Source organism: Artemia sp. Qi Xiang Cuo, chromosome 16, assembly GCF_049724085.1.
Source record: "Artemia sp. Qi Xiang Cuo chromosome 16, ASM4972408v1, whole genome shotgun sequence".
NCBI classification, from domain to species: domain Eukaryota; kingdom Metazoa; phylum Arthropoda; class Branchiopoda; order Anostraca; family Artemiidae; genus Artemia; species Artemia sp. Qi Xiang Cuo.
Window position 1 is genome coordinate 30,616,840 of NC_142809.1, and position 9,737 is coordinate 30,626,576.

Sequence of the window (9,737 nt, forward strand, 5' to 3'; positions counted from 1 at the left end):
AAATTCTCTTCTAAAATCTCTTCAAAAATCTTCTTTTAAAATGTCTCTATCTGTTTCGCCGAAATAGTTCCATAACCTGTCTAAAACGGTTTCGCCCAAATAATCCCTAAACGCAAATTCAGCGTGTTCCTTTGTTATTGGCATCTCTGTGCTAACGCATTTCCAATTAATAGGAAACCTTCTCGCGCGCTAAAACAATTCATCGCTAAGATGTTTCTTGCCTAATTGTTTCCATGGCCTTTGGTTATTAATATCCTTTGGAGTTCGACCAGTAGAACTGTTCCCGAGGCAAAGACATTAATGACTTGGATCTATTCCTGGAGAAATGTTTCTAGGGCGAAAATTTTTAAAGTCTGACAGATGATGTCATTGATTGATTGATCTGTCAAGAAATGGGGAAATTAATTTGTTTTTTCTAAGGGGAATTATTGATTCACGATAGGTGAATTGAGGTCGACAGCACAGGTGTTCCACGGTTGATGTTGTTGTAAGTGCACGCTCTCAGCAAATGTCAAGGTCGTTGTTATTGTTTTTGACACACTTTGATTACGCAATCAATTTCTCGGAAATCCACTTCCCCCTCGAGTCCTAGATCAATAACATTGTTCCCGTTAGAATTCAATGCGCATGTGCAACCTTCGCCCCGGAGTTATTACACATAGAAACATCAAATAAATCGACCTTGGAAAAAGAGGTCATTGACCCCATTAACCACGTGTTCTCCCTAGGGAGGCTATGCCCTTATTGTTTCATAATTCCCCACGCTCGTGAATCAATAATTCACCCATCGATTATGTAAATCACCCCTCATGCCATTACACGTGGCCAAACAACAACAACAACAGATCGATTGACCTTGACCCCCATTAGACTCGATCGATAATCCTTGAATAAATTATGTCCCGTCAGCATTAAACTAAATTGTAGATGGCAGCAGGGGTGTTCGTTCTGTACCTTCTGATAGGGTTCTACTCATACTGGGGGCATGTCATTTTTTTTTCTAGAAATGGTGGTCGTATAAACTTCGGAGAGGGCTCATTGGGTGGGTAATCAGAAGTTATAGTTCTCTTTTTAAGAAACAAAGTGATCAGAGAGCAGATACCCCCCCCCCCCAAACACGTCGTATTTTCCTGAAAAGCATCTGATATAAATTTTAAAATGGCTATTTGTTGTCGTACAAACTTCGAAAGCAGGTGACTTCTTTGGAAATTGAAAGGTGCCCTCTTTAATAGTCAACAGTGACTGGAGGGCAACCATCCCCCCTCATGCCTATCATTTCCAAAAACACTTCCAATCCCAGACCACAAGACAGTTATTTTGTTAGACGTAGTTTAAAAGTCTAGAAATTGTGTCTTTGAAGATGAGAACCGTCCCCCACAGTCTTCAGGGTTGTAAGTTATGCCCCTAGGGCATATAAGGTTCTTATGGAAACGGTTGTCATATAAACTTCGGAGGGGGCTCCTTGGATTGGAAATTAGAAGTTTAAGTGCCATTTTTAAGAGTCAAATTTATCGGGTGCAGCTACCCCCCCCCTCACGTCCTATTTTCCCCAAATGCACCCGATCGGGATTTTAAGATATCTATTTATTCAAAAATATTCCAAAGATCTCATAACATGGCCTTTGAGGTTGACACAACCCCCCAGAGCATGGGGGTAAGGGTTGTAAGTTATGCCGCGGGGGCATGTAAGGTTTTTAAGAAGGGGTGGCCTTGTTAACTTTAGAGGAGGCTCATTAGATTGAAAATGTATAGTTCTAGTTCCATTTTAAGTCAAGCATGATGGAGAGAAAATAGCTCCTCCCCCTCCCCTCCCTGATATCCTCTTTTCCCCAAACACTTTCTATAGAAATTGTGAGATGACCGTTTTGTAACCAATAGTACGAAGAGAACATAACTGTGTCTTCAATAATCAAATACAAGAAATATTTTGGCAGACGTTGAACTAAATCAAAACAAACTATGAGCATGTGGACTTTCAAAAAGGTGACAACGGAATATCTCAAGAACAACTTATATTGTTATAAGTTTTTAATGCATGCAGGTTTTCAAAAAGACATATAAGCAATATCATAGGCAGCACTACTCTAAAATAGCTAGAAATATCATTGAAACATTTAAAGAAGCTAACTCGATTAGAAATTAGAAGTTCTAGTGTTCTTTCTAAGAGTAAAAAGAGATTGGAGGCAGTGTGGCCAGATTGGCTTATTTTACGCCAAACTGGCTTATTTTGTTGGCGACTGGCGTGAAAATTTTTGGAACTGGCTTGTGGCTTAAAACTTGGCTATTTTTATTTTGAACTGGCTTATTTCTTGGCGTGATTTACTTTTTCGGGAAGAATTTATATTTTTTGGCAAGTCATCCGATTTTCGAACGAACGAACGAACGAATGCTCACGAAAGGTCAAAATCACGTTTTAACTCTATGGTCAAAATGCGAATCTAACCGCGGCACTGCGGTGAAGTTTTCAAATCCTAAGAGACACGTGGCTTCGTAACAACAGCATAAAAAGCATTAGCCATTAAGTCATGGGGTTGAACTACAGCTGAAGGTACAGTATATTAGCTGTTACTTATCAGTATAGAATAACGCCAGGAATCAAACTCATAACAGACACGTCTGTAACATCTACAGATCCTGTTTAACTGTTTAGTTCATGTGAGTTGTCCAGGAGGCGTCATGCTGTCGTCATGTACACTCTAGCTATTTTCTGTGGTTTGTATCTCTGTACAAACAGATTGGGTACACAGCCTAGCCGACTGGGTCCACACCCCGATGCATTGGGTACTGCCCTCAATATATTGGATACCCCCATACCTGTTTTCACTTTTTGTCTAGGTCTATTCTGAGAAAATACATTTATTTATATTTGAGGTTTTCTTTGCATCACTTCAGTTTAAATATGCTCAAAGGAAGAAGCAAATTGGCCATTGGTTTTCTCAGAATACATGCAAAAGAGAAAATTGTTATGGGGCAGTTGGGGATATTAATTGTTTTATGTACTACCATCAACATAATGTACTACTTCACCCCTTCAGTAGTACACCACAGGATCTGTACCTAAGAATTTGAGTGCTACACTCCACAATCAGTACTACATTAAACATGGCATAGGTCCTACTCTGCTATATATGGAGTAGGTCCTGCTATGCTCTATATGGAGTAGTACACTTGGTTAGATGTAGGTATCAAATTCTGAGGTACAGATCTTGTGGTATGCTACTACAGTGGTGAAGGAGTACATTATATGTTGATGGTTGTACATAAAACAATTAATCCCTAACTGGTATGGGGGTACCCAAGGCATTGAGGTGTGTACCTCAATGCATTAGCTACCAGCAAATTGGGTACATGCCACAGAAAAATAGCTGGTGTACATGACTGGTTTGCACCCCCATTTTTAGCAGTGATGAGCATCAGCTTGTGACATAAGCAAACCTGAAGCAATCAATCTTGTTTCAGACTCACTTTTATTCATTTTTCCCAATGTATAAGCCTATAGTTAAATACTAGAGGAATTAGTTATATATAATATAGGCTAATAGCTAATATGTAATAAAGTACCATATAATACTAATGAAAATATCAGAAAGAGATATATAAATACAGGACCAGGATAAGTAGATAAGTTACCCTTGCTTTGATGTCTGATTTCTTTGTTACTGTTGCTGTAGCCTAGGACTATAGGGTAAGACTCCTAGTGATTATCTAGTGCCTAATCTGAGCTGTATCTCTGATTAGAATGCAGTATGTCCTTTACCATGCAGCTGAGACTTTAATCTTGACCACTACTAATTTTCAGAATTATCAATCTTGGCCAATAGTCTACAAACCTTGACCACAACATTGATAATTAAACATGAGACATTACCTTTAACAGACAGCAACTATGGAAGTCATCCTATAGTTTTGTTATTTAGAAAAAAACCTTTCAGATTTTGAAATAAACAAGGTTCATTGTTATATTAAATTTAATCAATCAACTGTAGACAATCAAGGCAAGTGTCCTGAAAATCAGATCATTGACCCTTCTTCTTTTCTCATGATAAGTTCATACAATTCTTCTTGGGAGAATTAAATTTTTACTGAATGAGATAATCCCTTACTACATAGTTTCTCTTGTTGTAAAAAATATGTTACTGTTATAGTAAACTGCCTTGTTGTAAACACTGCTTATTAATATTCAAAATGTGGATGAATATGGAAAGATGTAAATCAGCTATTAGCTAATAATGTGAGGTAACATCATAGTAGGGTTTATCTAATTCAATATAGTCAGTGTATTTTGACCTACTATATATGGTGTTGTAGATTTAGATCTATTGACAGTTTTCTTTCCAGTATTTTACAATTCAATAGCATATGCTCAGGGGTTTCTTCTGTGTTTTTACAGTACCTGCAAAATGGGCTATTGGCAACTTCTCCATTTGGCTGCTTTATTTTGTATGAAGGAGAATGGTGGTTGAAGTTAGCTATATTTGAACACAGGCAGTTGAACCAGACTGATTGTATACTGGTTGGAAAGGGGGATAAATTTGGTAGCTTTAATTCATGCAATATTTTTAGTCATAATCTAGTCGTATCCCTTATAGTTAGAGATTTCACTGGTTCCATTTTGCCTTTTGCTTCTTGCTTTGCTATCTTGTCTGCTTTTTCATTTCCTTCTTTACCTAGATGACTAGGTATATATTGAAATTTAGTAACAAAGCCTAATCTTCCAAGGCTGCTTAGGTTTTCTTTGGTTTGAGGTAGGCCTATGCCCAGTGTTTCAAAAGTAGTGTTTCATAGGATATAGACAGCAGATTTGGAGTCAGAGAATACTACTATATGTTTATTGCTCTGTTTCAGTTTAATTAGGGTCTCTAAGCACAAATTGCTTGCAGCTACTTCAGCTGTTAATGTGCTGGTCCCTGCCTTGTGTTTTTTCACTATGGATAGGCTGAGCTCTTTTAAAAAGCATCCACGTCCGCATCCCTCTTCACTTAAAGATCGATCAACAGAGACTGGGGCATATCCATTAAATTCCCTTTTGAAGAGCTGTTTGAAATCATGGATTGCAGTTTGGGATTCAATTTGTTTCTATTTTGAGGGGAAGACTTCTAGTTTAACCCTGGGGTGATTGATTTCCAATTAAATTTGAATTCAACTCCTCCATACTCTCTTCCAGTATGCTCATGCAGGGTGGGCTTATAATAAAAATTAACCAGGAAAATATTAATTTTTAAAAGATTTAATCAGATGGAATAACACAACTACAAGTGTAACTTGACCCCACAAAACCCCTGGAGAAAGGTATTTAAGTTATGACATTTCGCGAGTCAAGAGCCTCCATGCAAGATGACCTGAATGTGAAATTTGACCCAGGGCTGAGTTTTTTCTGAAATTAAACTTTTGAAATCAAAAATTAAACTTCTTTAAGTCAGTATTGCAATGTAAATCTATAACCCAGCTGTGTTGCAAGATGTTTAAAAAATCATCTTTTAGTAATTAGAAGTCGTCAGAATAGGCGGGATATATTATTCAAATATTGTTACAAGCACAAGCTTAGCTTGGACCTTATTGTCAATTTTTACTCCAAGATGAACTAACAGATTCAGTTTATTTTTCTATACTCTTTTCAGATTGAATGTCATTCACCCCTAGTGAAAATAAAAATGAAACGTTGAACTGGATATGATGGAAACGGGCAGAAAAAAATTGCATATTTTTTCACTGTTACTAGGCCTTCCAACTCAACTGCACTGGACAGTGCTGGAACAGATGGTGTGGATGGTGGTGAATCCGAGCTAAAACGAGCTTTCATAGACAAATCAGCACCTCAAATTATTATAGGGACGAGAGATAGCAGTGCCATCACCAAATACAGACGAGTTGTTCCATCAAAAGTTAAAATAGTGGCAAATTTGTGTAATGATTCATCAGCTCAAGATTCAGTGGCACCTGATGAGTCAGATGACAGTGACTCTGAGACTGACAGCATGGAGAGTGATAGCAGTGCCACCAGCCCCTACAGGCAAAAACGAGCTGTTCTACCAAAGTCTAAGACAGTGGCAGAGCTGTTAAAAGAATCAAAATTAGTCCACGAACTGGTGGATCCAGACGTAGCGGGCTCTACCTCCGAAGTGGTGAACAGTCACTCAGATGCTGGCAGTCCGACACCAAAATTAGTCCCAGAAACGGTAGTTAAAACCTCTCTTTTTAAACTTGGTGTACCTCAAGCATCCACTGCCAAGCAGATTGTTACCTCAGTCTCTACTAAAGTACTTAAGCCTGTCCTAGTCCCAGAAAGGGTGGTTCAAACCTCCCTTTCTAAACTTCGTTTACCTCAAGCATCTACTGCCAAGCAGATTGTTACCTCAGCCAACCAGATTGCTAACTCAGAGTCTACTAACGTAGTTAAGCCTGCCCCGTCGAAATTACTATTAATATGCAGAACCCTAACAAAAAGACTGAAACAAACAATCAAAATTATGTTGAAAGTGAAACAGGAGAAATGGTGTCCAGAAGCCAAAATGAAGGAAGAAGTAAGGAACCTGAAGAAGGAAGAAATGTTACACCAAGAGCCAGTATGATAAAAGTTGTGAAAAAGAGCTATGAAAGACTATATCAGTCTGTGTGGGAGAAAGATACAAAATTCCAAGGCTGGCTTCAGCGTGTTCAAGGTGATGACACAAAAGCAACGTGTAAAATCTGCAATGGTACAGAGCTTAGGGCTCACAAACATGATATTGAGCAGCACATGAAATCGAAAAAGCATGAGAAGAAGGCAGCAAGTCTGAAAATACAGAAACCAGTCGCTGAATGTGGTGAGTACTTTACTTTTGAGCATTGCTTAACAATAGGGGGGTCCCTACGTTCTTGTCATCAAGACACCTACCAGAAAGATTGGTCTTTGTAGCACTCCTCCGAAACTTCGTCAAGGAGGCACATTTGTGCCTCTATAAAGAGGCGACCCACCACAATGTAAAGCGATTTCCGGTCCTAGCGGTCGGAGAGAGACAGCGGTGATTGCATTTTGTAGCCCAAGCTCCAACTAAGAAACGTGCAAAATTTTACCCCCCTCCGACTTTATCTTCATGGGTAAAAGTGGGCCGGAAGTTTCGACCCTCCGACCACAGCCCCCCTTTAACGTTGTCCGATTGGGCAACGTTAAAAATATAGGTTAAAATTTATATGTTAAGCTTTCCTAGGGCCCAAGAGCTTATCCTCGAAATTTCAGATCAATCCGATCACTCCTTCCCTGTTTTCCAAAAACCAAATATAGCCACTTAAAGTTCATTTCTCTTTTTTTTTATTAGCCACGCCTACAGGCCACAGTTGGCAACAAATTCGGGTGAATGAGGACTCATTCGAAGCGGAATTTGACCTGTTAGGGCCTTTTGATATTTTAAGACCGAAAAAATTATCCCCCGAATTTACATTTACGAAAAACCTCGTTTTCCTATAAGAGCCCACGTTAAATTTTCCCACCACAGCCCCCCTTTAACGTTGTCCGATCGGGCTGAAATTTAGAGGATAAGCTTTCCTGGGGCCTGGAAGCTTATCCTCGAAATTTCGGCTCAATCTGATCACTCCTTCCCTGTTTTCAAAAAACCAAATATCAAGTTTTGTGGGGATTTCCTTGCGTCAAAAATACATCGCACAGAATAAAAGTAATGTAACGTTTCTTGGGTACAGTGGTCACTACTCCTGACTGTCAGGCGTACGCCACGGGTTATTTTCTCCGTCAAAGAAATTTTTTTACATATTGAATTTAAAGTTTAAAATTGAGACTCAGTTTCTCTTTTAAATCAAATCTATTAAATACTTCGGCTCAACAGGCGTCTCCAGATGAACTCTTTAAAGAGGCACAAGTGTGCCTCCTTAATCTTAAAGAGCAGGGGGTTGGGGGGGTGGCAGCCCGCCAACTTTAACTCCTGACACGATCAGCTAACAGTTAGTCAAGCAATAATAAGTAATAAACTGTACAAAAACATGCAGAAATTATTTGAAAAAAACTACGTTTTCTAAATAGTTAAAGAGGCTGAGTCAAAAGTTCGAACCTTAAAACGTACAGGGATTAGGAGATGCAGTTGGGGGGGCTGCCGCCTCCCAAACCCCCCGCTTTCGCAGCCTTTAAATAAAAAAAAGCTTTTTAAACTGAAAGTAAGGAGCGACATTAAAACTTAAAACCAACAGAAATTAGTCCGTATATGAAAGGGGCTGTGCCCTCCTCAACGCCTCGCTCTTTACGCTAAAGTTTTTATTTTTTAAAAAAAGAGTTGTGAGAAAGTCAAACTTTAGCGTAAAGAGCGTGGCGTTGAGGAGGGTACCGCCCCTTTCATATACGGAATAATTTCTGTTCGTTTTAAGTTTTAATGTCGCTCCTTACTTTCAGTTTAAAAAACTTTTTTTATTTAAAAGCTGTGAAAGCGGGGGGTTTGGGAGGTAGCAGCCCCCCAACTGTATCTCCTAATCCCTGTATGTTTTAAGGTTCGAACTTTTGACTCAGCCTCTTTAACTCTTTACAAAACGTATTTTTTTTTCAAATAATAGCAATAAAGCCCAATGTTCAGTGTGTGTTTCGTTGGGAAGTCTTAACCCCATCTTGAGTTCTTTGTGTATTTTTAAAGAGGCTCTCAAATACGTCATTCAACCAAGAGTATCTACCATTAGGTCTCAACAGAATTTGATAATGATTAATAGCCAGTGGCCCGTTATTTTGTGTATGGGGGCCCCAATCGGAGTTCGGGGACCAGCCATTAAAATCAACCAAGGAAGCACACTTGTGCTTTTGTAAAGAGGCATGCCACAACAGTGTTAATCGATCTTTGGTCCCAGAGAGGTGGGGAGGGCTGCGTTTTGTAGGTCATGTCCTAACAACATGCAACATTTCATCCCCCTGTGACTTTTCCTTCATGGGGACAATCCGGACGGAAGTTTTGCTCCCCCCCCCAACCACATCCCCTTTCAGAGTAACGCTATGAAACATAGCCGAAATAATCGGTTATGAAACATAGCCGAAGTAATCACGAATAATTTATGCTAATTTTCTAGGAGTCACGTCGACGAACTTGGCTTCGCGGAAAGCGGAGCTGGTCTTGGCTGCTCATGTAGCCTGTCACTCATCGTTGAGAACAATCGACCATCTTTCTACTATCATCAAAGACTTGATAATGGTAATAAGCTTACCTAAGCTATGGATGTCAGGTATTGTGTTATCTTGGAACAATAATTTCGACAGGACCTGTGCCTGTCATCATCAGGTTCAAATTCAAAACTCTTGCCAGAATATAAAATCACTAAATAAAATAAAACTAAAATCACTGAACAACACTAGTAATAAGTCAAACCTGGAATTATTGTTGTAATATGGCTCGGATTTTGGTAGAGGCATTGATGGCCGCTATCCTAGTAGATCTCAAAAAGGTTGGGTCTTTAGAAGTATGGTGGAGTTTTTTGCGAGTTCTTAGCCTATGGGTAATGGGTTCCCAAATTTCACTGATGCGGAAGTCTCCATTGTCTTTATTAATGGCTGGTTTGTTTTTAGCAATTTCCAGAGCTTCTCTGATTTTCTGCTTTAAGAGTTGTGGAACAAGAGCAATAAGTTGAGCCTGTTCAAAATCAACGGAATGAGAAGGGTTTTCAAAAATATGATGGGCCAGTGCAGAAAAAGTATCTTCCTCCTTAAGCTTTGTCTTTTTAAGGCAGGCATCAATGGAATCAGCATGTTCTTTTTAATCGGTGATGTAGAGATCTCA